Below are 18,605 nucleotides of genomic sequence, written 5' to 3' on the forward strand. Positions count from 1 at the left end.
GAGTGGGTCCAAAGACTGGCACTGTCCGGAGGACTGAGAGTGTGGTGGGGGGCTTATGGGGGTGCTACCTTCCTGGCACTTGAGTAATGGTGGCTGGCAGGGATCTAGTTTTAATCTTTGGCAAGTTGAAAGCCAGTTTTTCCAACACCATTTATTAAAGAGTATATCAGTCCTCCAGTGAGGATGGTTGGCTCCTTTGTCAAAGATGAGGTAGCTGAGTTTTTCTGATGTTGTTTCTGCATCTTCTAATCTATTCTACCAATCCTCAGGTCTGTTTCTTTGTCAGTACCATGCTGTTTTCTTATTAGCATCATGGTATATTTTATAAGATTAAAATGAAAACAAAAGGGAATGCAATTGTAGTAATCCATTACTAAGTTCCATTACTACTTATTAAGTTTTTTGAAGCTTTAGATATATAGTAAGTATGGAAAGCAGAATAAAGAACAGATATGGTCCTATTCCAACCCCTCTGAGAAATCAAAAGACTGGGAGACAGTTGAACAACCTTTGTCCTTCTACAGACCTTTGTTTGGTTTTTGTTTTTTATTTTTGAGACAAGGTCTCACTATGTAGTGCAGGCTGACTTTGAACTCACTGTGTAGCCCAGGCTGGCTTTGAACTTAGCATAATCCTTGGGCCTCAGCTTCCCAAGTGCTGGGATTATAGGCATATGCCACCATGCCCAGCTCTGCAGACCTTTTTACAGCTGTATAGTGTATTATCAAAACCACTTGTCGTCCTCTGTTAAAAATTCTCTGACTTTGGAAAAAAAATTGTTTTAGACAGTCTCACTTTGTAGTTTAGGCTGGCCCAGAACTCACTATGTAACCTAGGCTGGCCTCAAACTTGTGGTACCCTCCTGCCTCTGCCTCCTGGGATTACAGAAGTGCGCCACCTTGCCCATATTGCCTTTGAAAACTTATAAATGGGTGAGGCTGGGGTTGTAGCTGTATGGTAGATGAAATGCTTAGCATGTGGCAGGCCCTGGGTTTAATCTCTAGCACCCCAAAAATTATACATTAAAATTAATTCAGTTAATATCATTGCTTCATTTTTATAAGTAGATTGAAATTTCAGCTCCTGAAATCTCCAGTTGTCTTCAAAGCCTCCTGCAGCAGGAAAGAAGACCTGTCCCTCAGCCTGAATATGGACAGGGGGCAACTCCTTTGACCCCCAGGCCAGTTATTTTGAAGATCCTGCCAGCTTCAGGTTGTTTCAAAAGTCCCTGAGGGTCTATTCCATCCCGGGCACAGGTCACATACATTTCAGAGTAATCCTTCCCTCCAAAGCAGCAGGAAGTTGTTTTATCAACAGGCAACTTCACAGTTTGGAGTCTTTTTCCCTGCCACAGGATCTAAACGAATCACTCTTCCTCCATGGAAACAGGCCACCCACAGCTTCCCCTCAGTATCGATACACATTCTGCCCGGGATTTGCTCATCTTTGTCCAACTTGTAAACACTTCTGTGGTTGGAGATCTGTCCTGTTTGCAGGTCATAGTCAAAGGCATCCACGGAGTAGGACAGGCTGTCGATGTAATAGAAGATTTTGTGGTCCAGGGACCAATCCAGACCATTCATTGGAAATGTCTACCTGGTCAAAGTACTTCTTCACATGGTGGTCAGGAAAGAGGGAGTAGAGCTCCCCCTGATGCCTCTCAAGAACTGCTGGGGCGGTTTCCTCCGCCATGGTGCCAGCAAAGTATCTCCAGGCAGGGTCCACTTTTCCATCATTAAATGGATTGTTCTTATCTTGATCCACTGAAGCCAGGACTATTACTGATTGATTTTCCCAGTTCAAAGCATAGAACTTTGTTCCAACGGTGGCAACATAGCCTCCTGACTGGCGAAGGGCCACCGAGCTGACTGGGGCATCCAAGGTCACTCGCTGTACTTGCTTGGTGAGTGAATCCCACCAACAAACTCATTTTGCAGGAATGTCTATGAAGAGCAGAGAGTTGGACACTTCCTCCCATAATCAGTACCATGCTGTTTTTGACCATTTTGAATTCTATATGCCTCACTTATCTGTATCTCAAATTCTTTTTCTATGATTGGGAAGTTTTCTGCTATGACTCTTTTAAACAGATTTTCTGTGTGTGTGCCTGTTGTGCTATCCTTTGATTCTTCATTGATTCCAGTTAATCTTTTTTCCACTAAGTTTATTGGTACATTTAAGGTAAAGAATACAGTTACATTCATCATTGGGATCTTGTACCTTTACATGATGCCAATTAATCTTTTTTTTTGTTACTGGGGATTGAACTCGGGTCCTTGCGCTTGCGAGGCAGGCCACCGAACCACTGAACTAAATCCCTGGCCCTCAATTAATCTTATATAGTCTTCTTTTTATTGTCTAGAAGCTGTTTGATTGATTTTTCATGGTCCCTTGCTATTTTTAAGCAAATTTCTTTTCATAATTGATAACTGCAGACCTGCTTTCTAGATCTGATATTCTGTCCTCACACTGGTTCATTCCACTGCATATATTTTCAGTAGATTTTTTTTTTTTTTTTTTTTGGTGCGAGGGATCAAACTCAGGTCCTTGTGCTTGCATGGCAGGTGATGGAACTACTGAGCTAAATCCCTGGCCCTCAGTAGAATTTTTAATCTCCTGGATATCTGAATTTATTTCATGGTTACCATTTCTTTCCTATGTTGGGTAGTCATGGTCGCTATAATTTTTCTACGCTCTTCTATTTTAAAAATCTGTATCTACTCTAAATTCACTAACCATATCTTTCATTATGGTCATCATCACTGCAGTTATCTGAGAAATTATTTCCAGTGATTTTTTTTCTAGAACCTCAGTCATCTACTTTGTTACTTCTGCTGTTACTACTTCAGAGAGTTCAGGTGGGTAGCTTTCAAATTATTCCACCTCATTGTCCCCTGGGCTTGTCTTTGGTGAGCTGGAGGTCAGGGGTTGCATCTTGCTTCTGTGTCTTTTAGTTTTCTTATTTTTTTAGCTTAATTTTTGCATTGATGCTTTTAGTTTGCTTATGGTAGGAAGCTTTATTGCTAATATTGTGAACCCATAGGAAATGACTACTTCTCAGAGATGTCCTCCTGGTGTAGTGTCTTTTGGGTTTTGAGTCTCTTGCAAAATCCTACCTTTTCAGTTGATTGAGGATGAGAAGTTGCTGTCTATTTGGCCTAGCCTTGTTTCTTTGGTATTAGCCTAAGGTATTGTTTATGACCTACAGACAATCTCAGTCTTGGCATGCAAGGAAGAACAATGGATTAGAACAACTACATCACCTTGGCTAAAATACAACCAGTATGAGCAGTAGCATCAAGGACCAAGGATTTAGCTCAGTGGCATCACACCAGCCTCATGAGTGCAAAGTCCTGAGTTTGATCCCTGGTCCCATAAATAAGAAAAAAAATTAGCATCAAGCACAGAGTAAAAAATGACATACTGTGATAACTATTTTTTTTTTTTTGAGTACTGGGGATTAAACTCAGGACCTTGTGCTTGTGAGACAGGTATGGTGCCACTGAGCTAAATCCCTGGCTCTTACTGTGGTAACCTTTATTTTGCACCTTTAACCATATGCATATATTTTGTAGTTATATAACAAAATATAAAACCAGAAAATTGTATATAGTAGGTATACCCTCAATATGGCAATTTAACCCTTAGGGGAGAAAATTTAAAAGCGGTTAGAGGAAAAAATAAGAAATAGAAAAAGAGGAAGAGATTAGAAACGAGGCTGAAGGACAAAGGAAGATTGCACAAGTTTTAGGAGACTAGTGAAAAAGGATGGAAAGAAGCAAGAAACAGAAGCAAGAACAGAACTACTGGGCATGGTGATGTACACTATAATCCCAGCACTTGGGAGCCTGAGGCAGGAGGATCACTGTGAGTTTGAGGCCAGCCTTGGCTTCATAGTGAGGTCAAGACCAGCTTGAAACAAAACAAAAAAATACAAAAAACAGAAGAAAACAACAACAACAACAACAACAACAAAACTAGAAACAGCATTAACACTCATATAAAAACAAGAACAAATAAGAAAAAGGGAAGAAAAGAACTAAAACAAAACCCAGAGAAATGAGGAAAAGAGCAAAAAGAGTCCACTTCAGGGCATGACTCTGCTGTCACTGGCAGACAAAGGGGGCAGACAGAGCCCAGACCCATGTTGATTGATCCCAGCAAGCCAGCAGTGGAATTAAAGTGGGGTGCAGCCAATTCCAGCAAGCCTATTCCTTTAGCTCCACTTGAGTTCAGGCTGGTTCTGTTTTCTGGCTGTGAGATTGATACCTGAGTTGTTCAGCTTGTGACACTCTGGGTGCATCCTGCTGTAAGGACAAATTTTATTTATTGCCCTTTGCCGTGCACGGTCTCCTAATTAATTTGGCTTGATCTGCTAAAAGAACGTCCACCAGCCTTAAATAAGTATAAAAGGGAAAGTTTATTGAAGGATATGCGCATATAGAAAACAAAAGTAAGAATGGAGAGGACAGAGAGTCCTCTAACAGCAAGAGGGATTCTATCCGGGAAATTACCCTTAGGCTCTCTGGCAACAACACCGGAATGTTGGAGGAATTAGGTTCATCACTCACAACACAGCACGGGTCTCTTCAGCAATCCCTTCGGCTATAGGTCTCAATCCCGGGCGTAAGACAGCAGCAGCAGCCTGGGCTAGGTGGGCTGTTTTTATAGCTCTCTAGACAAAGGCAGTAAAACTACCTGAACTTTTGGGGTGAAAAAGGTGAATGTGCTTGCAGTCACTTCCCAACCAGGCCCTGGCCAGGGGTCCGGGAGGGGCGGAATGCATCACATTCCTTATCTGGATGTTAAGAACATCTGGTCTTTTTAACAAAGTCCTTCCTGCTTTTTTCCAGATAACTGGCCAGGTATCCAGGGAAAGAAGAGGTGAACTAGTGATTATGCGCCTTAGAGAGCCGAAAGCCTTAACCCAAGCCTTTCCAACTTAAAGTTTTAACTTTCCTTACACCTGCCAGCTTGAAATTCTCCTTGACCTTGTGTGTCTCCTAGAGCTGTGCCTCACTCTGACACTGGGAGCCACTAGATGGAGCCAACCTGCATCTGCTCTTGAGTTTTGAGTTCAATTGATGCCTTTCAAAAATGGGGACTGGCCAATTTCCTTCTCCTGGGTATGCCCAAACTGGGCTGGAATTGAATTGTTGCAGTCCACAGTGTCTGCTTCTCTGTTCCACTAGTGTGTTTCTCTGTGGAGGCCTCTGGGGTCAACAGTAGTCATTATGTCTCTCCAGGTTTGAGCCATACCTCCCACACCATGAGCTGGGGCTCAGGTAGAAAGTGCTGCTTGCCACCTCCCTCAATTCTTGCTTCAGATTCTTGCTGGGTCCTGGGGACCCTCTTCCCTTCTCTTCCTCATGTTGCTGTGTTCCAGAATCTGGACTCCAAATCTCAGAGAGGCTATTTCTCTGCTGCTCATCACTCTGTTATCTTCCCAGAAATCTCTGTACTCTTTGCTTCTATGTGAACTTTCTGACATTCTTTTTTTTTGATACCAGGGGCTGAACTCAGGACCTTGCGCTTGTGAGGCAGGCAGTGGCACCACTGAGCTAAATCCCCAGCCTGCTTCTGACATTCTTATTGCATTATTGTTTGAAGTTGTCTGCCTATGTCAGCAGCTCTATTCTTCTAGATGTCAGGTATATTGGCTTGTTTCAGCTACTACAGCCTCTTTCATCCCCCCCCCTTTTTTTTGTACCAGGAATTGAACTTGGATCCTTGTGTTTACAAGGCAGGTGGTGGAACCAGTTCCTTTGGGTCAGATGTGGGGTTGAGAGCTTTGTGCCCTGGTAGTTTTCCTCATGATGGAGAAAATGGAGCCTCCATTCAGTCAGTCCACATAGGTACCAGGCAGGTGTATGTGAGCACCATGCAGGTGTGTATGCATGTATCAGGTAAGTGTGCCTAGGTGTCTCCCTGCTTCCCAATATCTTCATTTTTTCTAGATTCAAAAGCAGTAATCTGCTTGGGGTTCTTGGGGCCCAGAGGGGAAAGATACACACACACACACACACACACACACACACACTCAGGTGATGGTCATTTTACTTTAGGAGCTCCACAGTCCCCTGTAGCCACCTGTAGAATGAATTGTGTCTGATCCTAGCCCAGACCACTCTTCAGCTCCTCTTAATTCTACCCCTCTGGTACAGGGGCAGATATTTATTTATTTATTGTTTAATTTATAATTCTTTATTACTAAAGACTTATTTACATAGTATATAAGGTATAATAAAATAAATTACAATACAAAAATGCTCTTCAGGAAGGAGATACTAAACAACAAGGTCATATTACTCCTTGAGTATGTAGCCAAGACAGGAGCTGTAAGATTGCTGGAAAAACTGAGTTTTTAACTATTTTGTTTCACTTATGGATCATCATCAAGACATCTGAAGAAATACCTAGTTGTATTTTCTTTCTTTCTTTCTTTTTCTTTTTTTTTGAGACAGGGTCTCCCTATGTAGTTGAGACTGGCCTGGAACTCGCTATGTAGCCCAGGCTGGTCTCGAACTCACAGCGATCCTCCTGCTTCACACTCCCAAGTGCTGGGATTACAGGTGTGCGCTACCATGCCCAGCTACCTAGTTGTATTTGCAAGAGTTAAATTACAAAGAAAAATATAAAATGTGACTTAAAGACAATATAGATTTCAAACATAATTTTTAGTTTCAAACTGAGTATTGAGAGTTTATCTTTAGAGGCAATGTAAAAGGCAGAATGAGATAGGTATAGAGTGAATTTCACAACCCACGTTCATATGAAAATTATACCAGTTTTAAAGAAATACTGAGAAAAATATCAAGATCCAGCATCTTTAAATAATCTATGTAAAAATTCCAAGTTATTTTTTAAAAGTTAGTGTTAGCTGCTTGTCAGTGAAAACTGAAAATATCAGGCCATAAAGATTTATCTTTGTTGTAGATGTTTTTTATCCTTTGAAGAAATGCATAAGTTTGGAAAGATATGGGTAACTAGACACTTTTGTAAAAGCTTTCTTCTTTCCATAGCTCACTTACAAAATGTTTCTACCAATATAAGGGGGAAAGGATAGTTTCAGTCAGTTGAAGTAGTTTTGGTACTTCTTGGCTCTGTCCCTTAAGCAAGTGAATTACAATAAAAAACAAAGAAAAAGAAAAAAACTTAAATAATCTCTTCCAGTTCTGAACTTTGTGTAATACTGTACAAAATTATCATCATTTAGAGTCGCTCTTCTTCATCAGCCCTACATTTTAAAAGTTGTTGTATCCTATCTCAGAACGCCTCTATTAAACTGCTTACTGATTCCAGCCAGCAAATGAGAATAGATTTTGCTCTGTTGTTAAAGATAATTGAATAGAAGGGCAGGGGAGAAAGCTAAAGAGTAGCAGATCATGAAAGACCTATACTGTTAATTATTTTTCCCAATAAAGAAAAAAGATGACAAGTGATGCATCCTGAGGGGCATTTGCCAAAACAGTAGTGCCTGTGTAACCTTTTGCAGTTACTGCATGATTTGGACTTGTGCTATTTAAAATCTTGGATTAACCAACAAAAACCAAAACAAAAATCCCATTACCTGGGATACCAAAAGAACATCAGTAAAGTAAGGTGTGTCCCATAGTTAAGGAGAACCATAAAAGTCACACTTAACAGTTTGTCCTTGGAATCCGGTTAATTAAAAATTGGCTGTGAGGCTTAGCTCACCCTTTAATGGAAACGTGAGGTGGAAAGAAAGAAAACATTAGCAGCAAGAGTGATGCTCTCAAGAAACTAATGTGTGAAAGGAATATGACAAATTGGCCTCTATCCCTTTTGCTGCAGTATATGTGTATACAAGTCATACTCCAGGTATGTGAGGGCAAAAATGTAGTTTCTTAGTTTATAAAAGCTAATGTGGATTTGAAAAGTATTTGTACCCTGAAATTAAATAAAACTATAATAATGAGACTGTGTGTGCTGCCTGCATAGAGAGGTGGTTTATCTCCTTGGGTACTTTCTGTAGACCTTGTCAGAAGACAGGTCACAACCGGAAACAGCAAAGAGAAGGGTCCATAAACCTCAAGCAATCTTCTAAAGAAGCAGAAACCTTTTTTTCCCTTGGCTGAGCCTTTCCTCTTTATGAGGTTTTATCTCCATCACTCTATGAGCTCTTTCAGCCCATCGCTTTTTTCGGAAATGCTGGACAAGGACCACCACGACTACAATGATGACCTTCAACCCACAGGCAGAGCCAATGGCCAGAGCCAGGAATTAGATCTCAGAGAACTGCGCAGTTTGTGCAAGGCTGAGCCGGATCGCCCCTATCAGCCCATCCACATCAGGTGGGGCTTTCACCTGACAGGTGTATGTCCCATTGTCATCAAACTGCAGCTTACAAAGCATACTAGAGACGTCTACTGGTCAAGGTTCCCATCCTAGACTACCCAGTCTTCGAACCGCCCACTCACGGGTTTGAAGGGATCCTCGAGGTAGTGGAATACAAGCTGTTCAGGGCCCCCATCTCGAGGATGGAAATTCCCAGTCACTGTTAGTGCCTCGCCCACGGGAGCAAAGCTGCAAAAAGTGCATTTTAGCCGAATGTCTGTCCCATTAACAGCCTCCAGAGCCCTGGAGGTGTAATTTCCACAGTTTCTATGGGCCAAGGAACTGTGAGCTGTAAGCCAAGGAGCAGCAGCACCGCGCGCGTAGGCCATACATGTGGGAAACCCAGCCCTGGCCCCGCAGACCTGACCCCACAGACGCAGGGTTCCAGCACCCTGCCAAGGCCAGTGAGAGACGCTGCGTCTTTTTTTTTTTTTTTTGCCTAGAGCAGAGCCTGCGTGCTCACCTATGGGAGCCGCAGCACCCCAGCGAGGCAGGTGAGGCAGCCGTGACTCAGCCAGGGGAGCTCAGCACAGGAATGAAAGGTGGGGCTTCCTCTCCGTGGGCTCCCAACGCCTTCTCTCCTCCTCCCTTCGGCCCTGCACTGGGGAGCAAGTCTGCACAAAGGTCCCAAACGCCCCAGTCCTCTCTTTACGTTTTAATTGTCCGACAGAGCCCTGGCCTCTGGATGCACTTGGGAACAGCCCAAGGAGGTGGGGCCAGCCCGAATAGTCCCAGGCTCAGGGGCAGATATTCAAAACCTGTATTCCCTATAGGGACTCCCACTCAGGTGCCACAGGTCTCAGCAGACTTGATTCAAGTTAGTAGCTATATCAGGTTAGGGAGCAGAGGGGAGCTGACTCATTTCAGTCGACCAATTTTTTTCTTTCTGTCTCTGTTCCTCTTCCTTCTCTTCCTCTTTCTCCTCCTCTTCCCCTTCTTCTCCTCCCCTTCCTCCCCTCCTTTCTCTTCTTCCCCTTCCCCTGCCCTCCACCCCCCTCCTCCTCTTTCTGTTTTTCCTTCTCCTCCTTGTTCTTCATATTAGGGATTGACTCCAGGATTGACCTTCATACTGAGCTGCATCTCCAGGCCTCTTCTTATTTTTTATTTTGAGACAGGGTCTCACTAAGTTGCTCAGGCTGAGTTTGAATTTTTCATCCTCCCGCCTTAGCCTCCCGGAGTGTTGAGATGACAGATGTACACCATTTACACTTGGCTTCATTTTTCTTTCTTTAGCCCGTGAGTGGGCGGTCCCTTAGGCCACCAAACCATATTTCAGGGAGCCAAAACCTCCCTGCAGCCTGTTTTTTTTTCATTTTATTGAGTTTATTGGTACAATCTAGGTATACAATACATTTACATTCATCATTGGGATCCTGTACCTTTACATAATAGGTCTTGATTCTCATTTTTCCCCCTTGTCCCTGCCCTCCCTTCACCCCCTCTTCCCCTCCCCATTTACAAACACTTTATTTCCATTTTTTCAGTTTCTCATATTTTTTTCCTCTCCCTTATTACCTTTCCCCCACCCTTCCCACTTTCCTTAGACCTTTAGCCCTTTACTTCCTATTTCACGTTATTAATTGTCTCATTAGGATCCTGTGTACTATTATAGTTTTTCACACCAGAGAAACTATTCCTGTATTTCAGTTAAAGAAATCTCTGTATGAACATTACAAATAGGGAATCCTAAAATAAAACTAAAAAGGAAAGTAAAAGAGAAAAGGCAATGATGCAACATTAAAATAATCCTTAATTCTGGAGATGAAAATGGTCCCTTAACGTATTTAAATTACTTCTTGCTCTTGTAGTCTTATCTTATTCTTTTTTTCATTATTTAGAGAATACTTTATTAGTTTCAGTAATCAAACCCACATAGATATGACCTTATATATTTAGCGCAATGCGTTACCCCTGTACACATGGAAAAAAAATTTAAAAAATTAACATTTCTAGGGCCGGGGATTTAGCTCAGCGGTTCAGTGGCCTGCCTTGCAAACGCAAGGACCTGAGTTCAATCCCCGGTACCAAAACAAAAACAAAACAAACAAACAAAAAAATAAACATTTCTAGACCAATATGGCTGTCCATTTCTGTACAAAGCCAATTCAACACAGTAAATTGGGATAACTTTTTCCAAAGTTGACAGCACCGTTAAAGTTTCCCAAAATTCAATTTATATATATGTATATATATTTCTATTTATATAAAAAGACTAATAATAGCAGTATGTTATGCATCGATAGCAGCACCAGCTTTTCCATGTTCTGCAGTCATCTGAACAAAATTGTAGAACTTCAGCACATTTCATTAAAAAAACCCAAAACCAACCAACAAACAAACAAAGCAAAGAATAATATCCAGAAAACAGCAAAGTTCTGTTGCTGTTGTGGTACCTGGCACCATTTTTTTAATTAGCATCTCAATCATCATCTGGAAAGAGAACATTCTAGAGTAATATCATTAAATGTAGCTCTGATAAAGCACGGTCCCTACTATGTATCATAAAGCAGGTACTAGATATTTTACATTCATAGAGGTATGATACAGTACTGTCCTACATCAATAATACTAGATTCAGTTTTGGTTTGAAATTTACTTTGTCTGCAAATAAGATTGCTACCCCTGTTTTTTTCTGGGCTCCTGTCACATGGAGAATTGTTTTCTATCTTTTCACTTTCAGTCTATGGGCTTCTTTTTGCACTAGGTGTGTTTCTTGTATACAACATATTGTTGGATTTTGCTTCTTATTCCATTTTGCCAGTCTATTTCTCTTGATTGGTGAGTTGAGGCCATTGACATTGCTGGTTATAACTGATATGTACTGACTTATTATTGACATGTTATTGGCCTTTTGTTGACTCTTTTTACTTTTTCACCTTCTCCTTTTAATTTCTTGCCTTGCCTATTTGATTTGCTCTGTTGGGCCTCATGGTGTTGTTGCCTTCATTGTCTTTTTCTAGGATCTTGTTTAGAATTGCTTGTAGTGCTGGTTTGGTATTCATGTAGTTTCTCAGGTGTTCTTTGTCGTGGAAGTGTCTTATTTCCCCATCCATTTTGAAAGAGAGTTTTGCAGGATACATCAGTCTAGGTTGGAGGTTGTTCTCTTTTAGTACTTGAAATATCTCATTCCAGGCTCTCCTTGCCCCAAGGGTTTGTGTTGAAAAGTCTGCTGTGATTCTGATGGGTTTTCCTTTGCATATGATTTGTTTCTTTTCTCTTACTGCTTGTAGTATTTTGTTCTTCTGTTGGGTTTCTGGGATCTTGATTATTATATGTCTAGGTGTAGATTTTTTTTTTGATTGTAGCTAGTTGGGGTCCTATATGCCTCAGTTATCTGAATGTCAAATTCTTCCCCTCTGTTTGGGAAGTTTTCTGTCATTAATTCTGCAAACAGCTTTTTAAAGTCATTTATATTTTCTCCTGCTACTTCATGGATTCCTATCAGTCTTATATTATTCTTCTTTGCATCATCTGGGAGTTGTTGGATCGATTTCTCATGATCTCTCACTATTTTTAAGAGACCTCTCTTTTCATGATCACTGACTGCAATCTTATTTTCTATATCTGAGAGTCTATCTTCTCATTCTTTTATTCTGTTGCATACTTTCTATGGAGTGTTTAATCTCCTGGATATCTGTTTGAATCTGTTTTATGGATTCCATTTCTTTCCTATGTTGGGCGTTTATTTTTTCCATTTCTTTCTTATGCTGGGCCTTCATGGCTTCTATCATGGTCCTGAGCTCAACTATTTTTTTTGTCAGTTTCTGCTCTAGAGTATGGAATCATGACTTCCATTTTGCTCACTGTCTCTGTGGTTATCTGGGAAATTATTTCTGTTCTGAATTTTTCTAGAGCCTAATTGATCTATTTTGTTACTTCCTGTGCTTTAAGTTCAGGGTGTCCTGGTGGTTCACTATCAGCCTTTTCATCCTCATTTGGCCTACTGTTTGCCATTGGTGAACTGGAGGTCTGTCTTTGTGTCTTGCTTAAGTGTTTTCTCATTTTTATTTTTGTTGTCAGATTGCTCTTGGTTTAATCTCTGGGTTATCACCCAAATCTTCCTGAAATAGTTGCGCCCTAGCTTCTGTGTCGCTAACGACCCACAGACATTCTCACCTTCATAACACCAGAGAAAACAGCTCATCAAATCAACCACAATGCTTTATCCCAACTGATACAATCAGCAACACATTAAGATCAAGCACAACTTGGAAAGTGACCACCTGTGGTAGTCACTAGTCTATCACCCTTAAATCATTTGAATTAAATTGAAATCAAGAAGCAGTCCAGAACATGTCTGCAGTGAACAAAATTTCAATATAGTGTATTTACCATTTAATGGCTCAGACAGAGTGAGGATGCAAGACCCCTGATCTCAGTTAGCTGATGGCTGAACCCCACGATACTAACTGACCTCGGGCTGCAAGGCCCAGATTGAGTTCCCCAACCTTCTGAATGGTTGAACTCCACACTATTCTATTATAGGTTCCCCATGCCCTTTCTTTAAAGATGTTCAAAGTTGGGAACTCAGAAAAATACCCTTGATGACCACCTCTGCCTCTGCAGAGTGGGTCCAAAGACTGGCACAGTCAGGAGGTCTGCCAGTGGGGGGGGTAAAGGGAGTTATGGGGGTTCAGGGGTGCCCGTGTGGCTACCTTCCTGGCACTGGAGCGATGGCAGCTCCAGGCTGGAGAAGGTGTGGCTCTCCTTCCCGCGGTGGATCGGGGCCCAGGCTACTTCCCTGTGCAGAGCGATGGTGGCCCTACAGCCTGTTTTTGACAGCAAGTGAGCGAGAATGGCTTTTATGCTTCTAAAGTGGTATGTACAAAATCTCTCTACACACACTCAGCCCTCCATACCTATAGATTCTGAATCTGTGGATTTGCCATTTGCAGATAAAAGATATCTGGAAAAATGTTAAATTCATACTGAGCATGTTCAGATTTTAAAATGTAATCTTTTCTCCTAAACAATACAGCTATTTACATAGCATTTGCATTGTATTGGGGCTTATAAATAATTTAGAGATGCTTTAAAGTATAAGGGAGGGTGCATGAAGGTTCTATGTGATAATATTCAATTTTATATAAGATATTTGAGCATATGTGTATTTTGGTAACCATAGGGATTATTGGAACCAACCCCCTGTGGATATTAAAGCTTGACTGTAATTGCATATATCATGTGTGCTTGTATGTGTCTGAAAAGTATAAAATACTCACCTTGCTCTTTACAGAAGATGATGGTTGACCTTCTGTAGCATATTTAAATATCTCCAGGACAAAGGTGTGAGACAAAGCATAGAGGAGATATAATCAATGGAGGAAGGTCTCCAAAGAGGTAGGCAGGAATGGGATGGGAAGCACAGAGGAAAGTGTTAGTCTTAAATAAGAAGAAGGACTTTTCTGTGCTCATGCAGAATGGACAGGGAGGCAAGAGCAGAGATGAAAGGAAGAAGAAAGGACAGGTATGGGTGTTCAGAGACTTGTAAGGAGGTCAGGAAGACAAAGGGGCTGGAAAGGATCACAAGTCTGGTGCTTATGATCTTTGTGAAGCAGGATGCAAAATTTTCTGCTGTATCTAAAGGGAAATATGGTGAGGACTGATACAGGACATGGAAAACTGGAATTCTTCATGTGAGGAAGCTGACTAGGGGTAGGAAGAGAGAGTTTCAAGTAGCAGAGGATCTTGTTCAGGTCAGAAATAAGAAAACATGGTCATGGGTCCTACATGAGTGATTTTTGGATCTCATTGTCTTGAAGGAGTGGAGAAGAGACACAGTTGGTTCCTAAGGAGGGGTGCTTTGGGTTGCAAAGGATAGATTACCTGACCCTCAGTAGATTAACTACAAGGGTTTATTCCACAGGCAAAAGTCCAAGTGTTGGATTGGTGACTGATAGTGTCATAGAAGCCTGTATTATTCCTGTATTTTCACTCTTGCATTCTTAGTATTTCCATGTTACCTTTTCAGCAAGCATCCTATTAGTGTAGGATAATAGCCCAGTCCAGGAAATCATAGTCAGGCTTTCCTTGAAACTGTTTTTTGTTATTTTTGCTTTTGAAGTGCTGGAGATTGAACCCAGGGCCTTGTAGATGTTTTACGACTGAGCTACACCCATAACCCCTGTCTTTGTTCTTATCAAGGAAAAAAATATTGGGTAGAGCTGGTCAAAATGTCTACTTCAAACTGAACCCTAGAAAAGGAGAAGAAGAGCATCAGAGTTAGTTAAGACCAGGGTTTCTCATCTTTATCACTACTGACTTTTGTCTTCACAAACACAACCAGAAGTGTGCTTTACTAACTTTCTAGCCATTTCTCAATCTAGTCATGTACACAACTAAGATTAAGCATCTCATGAAACAAGAAAGGGAAGTGTTGAAAGTGCAGGAGAGTAGAGCAAGCATGTGGTGTATAACTATAATTTCAGCTCAGGTGGGAGGATCACAAGTTTAAGACAATCCTGGAGAATTTAGCATCACCTTGTCTCAAAATAAAGAGCACTGGAGATTTAGCTCAGTTCAAGGCTATGGGATCCATCCTCAGTACCAGGAAAAAAAGACAAGAAAGAAAAGAAAGAAAGAAAGAGAAAGAAAGAGAGAAAGCAAGCAAGTATAGAAGAGGATTACTTGACTTATTCTGAAGGAGAAAGGAGGTAAATCTGGATGGTTTGGAGAAGCTGGTGGTTTGAGGCACTGGATGAGCTTACAGATCAAATTTAGGGTGAGTGAGACTAAGAGCTGGAGGAAAGGCCTGGATGGATCTCCTTCTTTATCTGCAAAAAGCGGAGGAACTATTTGCAGCAACCATGATTTAGTTACTCACAGATAAGGATTGGCTGAACACATGTAACAAAGATAAACCCCTTGCAGCACACACTTATTTTATTTAAAAATTTGCTAGTCATGCTTGCAGTTAAAATGATTCCATTCCTTATGGGGAGTTGGTGCATGTGCATAACACTTCTCAATTCTTTAACACACATTTATTGAAAAAATTATGCAAAGCAACCACTTCAGGATGTAAAGGTTAAGTATTAACTTTCCCAAAATATACAACAAATCTTGTCCTCAGCTTCATTCCTTCATGATATCAGTAAGATCCACAGGCATGATTTTTTCCATACAGAGTTGAATATTCTACTAGTTGTAATATTTTTTCTTCATCCACTGGAAGGTGTATATCTCTCAAACTCAGATTTTGACTTTGTAATATCTATAAACCATTTTTTGGTATTGTTTTCTGATCTGAAACATCAAGGAAATATAGCATGGTTTTGTTAATGTTGGTGAAGAGGAGACAAATTATTGAGTTAATAAGAGGATATTTATTATTTAAAAAGCCTCTTTCACAAAATGTGGCACATTCATACAATGGAATATTATCCAGCCTTAAACAGCAAAGGGATTCTGTTTATTTGTTTGTTTTTTTTGGTACCAGGGATTGAACTTGGGTTCTTGCATTTGCAAGGCAGACAGTGGAACCACTGAGCTAAATCCCTGGCCAGCAAAGGGATTCTGACACATGCTACAATATGAATGGACCTAGAAGACATTATGGTAGGTGAAACAAGTCAGACACGAGACAAATATTCTATGGTTCCACCTAATTGAGGTACCAAGAATAGTCAAATTAATTGAGAAAAAAAATAGAATGATGGTTTCTAGGAACTTGGTAGGTGGGTAGGTACAGAGTTGCTGTTGAATAGGTTCAGCTTTTGTTTGGGTTTATAAAAGTTCTGAGAACAGGAGTGATTTGTGTTTCTTTTGGTTGCTGGACTGTGCTGATTTAGACCTGGCCTAGACCATGTGGATCCTAGCTTCACAGATGTTTCAGCCTGTATTTGTTCTACAGATAAGGTATCATTTAAGTCTAAGGGAAGATATATCAACATCATTCAGTAGTAGGCAGCAGATTTGAATCTTGTTTGGGGGTTCAGTTCTAGGGCCAGAATATAACCCAAATGATCCCCAAGTACCCCTTTGTAAGTTATCAACTTGGAGGATTGTCTCATTAAGACTAAGCAGCCAGTGTGTTGTGACTGTTGGACACTTTCTTTTGTTCAGCTGCAGATAAATGAATTGGCTTGAATTTAGTAGTCATATTGAATATAAATACATATTCTAAAAACTGGATGTGTTAGGGAACTGGGGGTTTAACTTGGTGGAGGAGTACATGCCTAGCATGCACAAGATATGGGGTCTGATTCCCTAGCACTGCAAACCAAACCAAACCAAACCTGGATTTTCAAACTTTGAGATGCCTTCAGAACTGAGGTGAAGTGGAGGGAGAATGGATGAGCCTTGTGCATTGTGCTCACTCTGGGGCGCTCCCCTTTGAGAAGAGTTGCCTATAGTTTTCTTTGGCAATGCTTGTAAGCCACACTTGCTTGTATGAGATGGATGAACAGATGGACAGAGGGATAAACATGAGACAGAGCAAGTATAGCACAATGTTAATTATAGGATCGGTGTGATTGGTATATATGTGATCACTGTATAGACCTTTAACCATTTTGGATGTTTGAAAATATTCAGAATAAATATTAGAAAAATTTATTCTATGTAATTTCATTATAGAACATTTCTTGAGATATTCCACCTGATTTTTTGTATGAAAACTTCAAAATATGATGTTTATTTTACACAGTTTGGAATCTTGACTTGGACCAGTGTCAGAGGACTAAATTACAATTTCGTTTAAATATATTAATTGGCTTTATTTTTTGTCCTGGAATTAATAAAATAGAACAAATGTCCCCTATAGAACTCTTAAAATATATTATTATGGAGATTATACTACATTTTTTTTCCTTCAGCCTTTCTACTTATAATAGCTAATGCTGTATACCAAACAGTTTCAAAGTAGTTGTGGCTCAAATGTAACAATTTTCTTGTTTTATTCTCGAGTCTTCAGGTCTGTGGGGGCTTAAGCTAAACTTTACTGGGGTCTATTTGGTTAAATTGAAGAATTCATGCTAAATGGTGTGGTAGCTTCCATTATTTACTACTCTAGAGAAGAGTTACACCCTGCCTTAGGCTCATGGTGGGTGAAGTGTTCTTACCCCATTGGCTTTGGGCTTAGACATCTGACTTTCTTTGTTCAATGGGACATAAGTGGAGGTGATGTAAGTGGATTGAAAGGTTTGATCCCCTTGCCCAGTAGGATTTGGTTCTTTATGCTTTGCCATTGTTATGAGAGGATCATACACTGCAGAACTGCTCCTGCTTTTTTGCCTACTTTCCTCTCATCTTAGGAGAAATCATAAGGAGAACACCTGAATTTGATCTGCGTCCTGAAGCCATCCTGAGCTAAGCCCAGCCAAGATCAGCTGAACCTCAACCTACCCGCTGACCTAAGAAGGAGAAAAGGAAGTATTTGTGTTTAAGATAATGAGATTTTTTTCCTCATTGAGTTTATACATTTATACATTTTAGGTATACAGTACAGTTACATTCATCATTGGGATCTTGTACATTTACATGACAGGTCTTGGTTCTCATTTTCTCCCCTTGTTCCTGCCCTCACTTCACCCCTCCTCCCCTCCCCATTTACAAACACTTTATTTCCATTTTTTCATAAAATGTTTTCCCTTATTACCTTTCCCATATCCTTCCCACTTTCCCTACATCTTTAGCCCTTTTCTTCCTATTTCACAATGTCAATTATATCATTAGGATCTTATGTACTATTATAGTTTTTCATGCCAGAGAAACTATTTGGTATTTACACATGTGTACCCTATTTATTTCACTTAAGAGTATGGCCTCAATGTGCATCCATTTTCCTATGAATGACTCTAGTTTCTCATTTTTTATGGCTGAGTTGTACTCCATTTTATCCACTTCTTTATCCAGTCTCCAACTGATGGGCAATTCGACTGTTTGCAAGTTTTAGCTATTACAAACTGTGCCACTATAAACATTGGTGCACATATATTGCTGTGGTATGATTCTTTTAATTCTTTTGGAAAGATACACAGCAGTGAGATGGCTAGGTCAAATGGAACCTCTAGCCTCAGCTCTTTGAGGTATCTCCATATTGATTTCCACAGTAGTTACACCAGTCTGCACTCCCACCAACAATGGAGAAGGGTTCCTTTCTCCCCACAAGTCTGCCAGTATTTGTTATTGTTTGATCTTTTGATAGCAGCCATTCTTTCTGGGGTGAGGTGGAATCTCAGTGTTGTTTTCACCTGCATCTCTTGAGTGACCAGTGATGTTGAATATTTTTTCATATATATATATAT

General features: G+C 40.6%; 2 pseudogenes; both read right to left on the minus strand.

Annotated features, from left to right (window-relative positions):
* Positions 1–1,054: 1,054 nt before the first annotated feature.
* LOC104854828 lies at positions 1,055–1,980 on the minus strand (annotated as a pseudogene).
* A 6,084-nt stretch (positions 1,981–8,064) lies between these two features.
* The window catches only part of LOC104854827, a 39,170-nt pseudogene continuing 28,629 nt past the window's right edge, over positions 8,065–18,605 (minus strand).

This window comes from Fukomys damarensis, unplaced genomic scaffold (assembly GCF_012274545.1).
Source record: "Fukomys damarensis isolate Sample0158 unplaced genomic scaffold, DMR_v1.0_HiC HiC_scaffold_30, whole genome shotgun sequence".
In the NCBI taxonomy this organism is placed as follows: domain Eukaryota; kingdom Metazoa; phylum Chordata; class Mammalia; order Rodentia; family Bathyergidae; genus Fukomys; species Fukomys damarensis.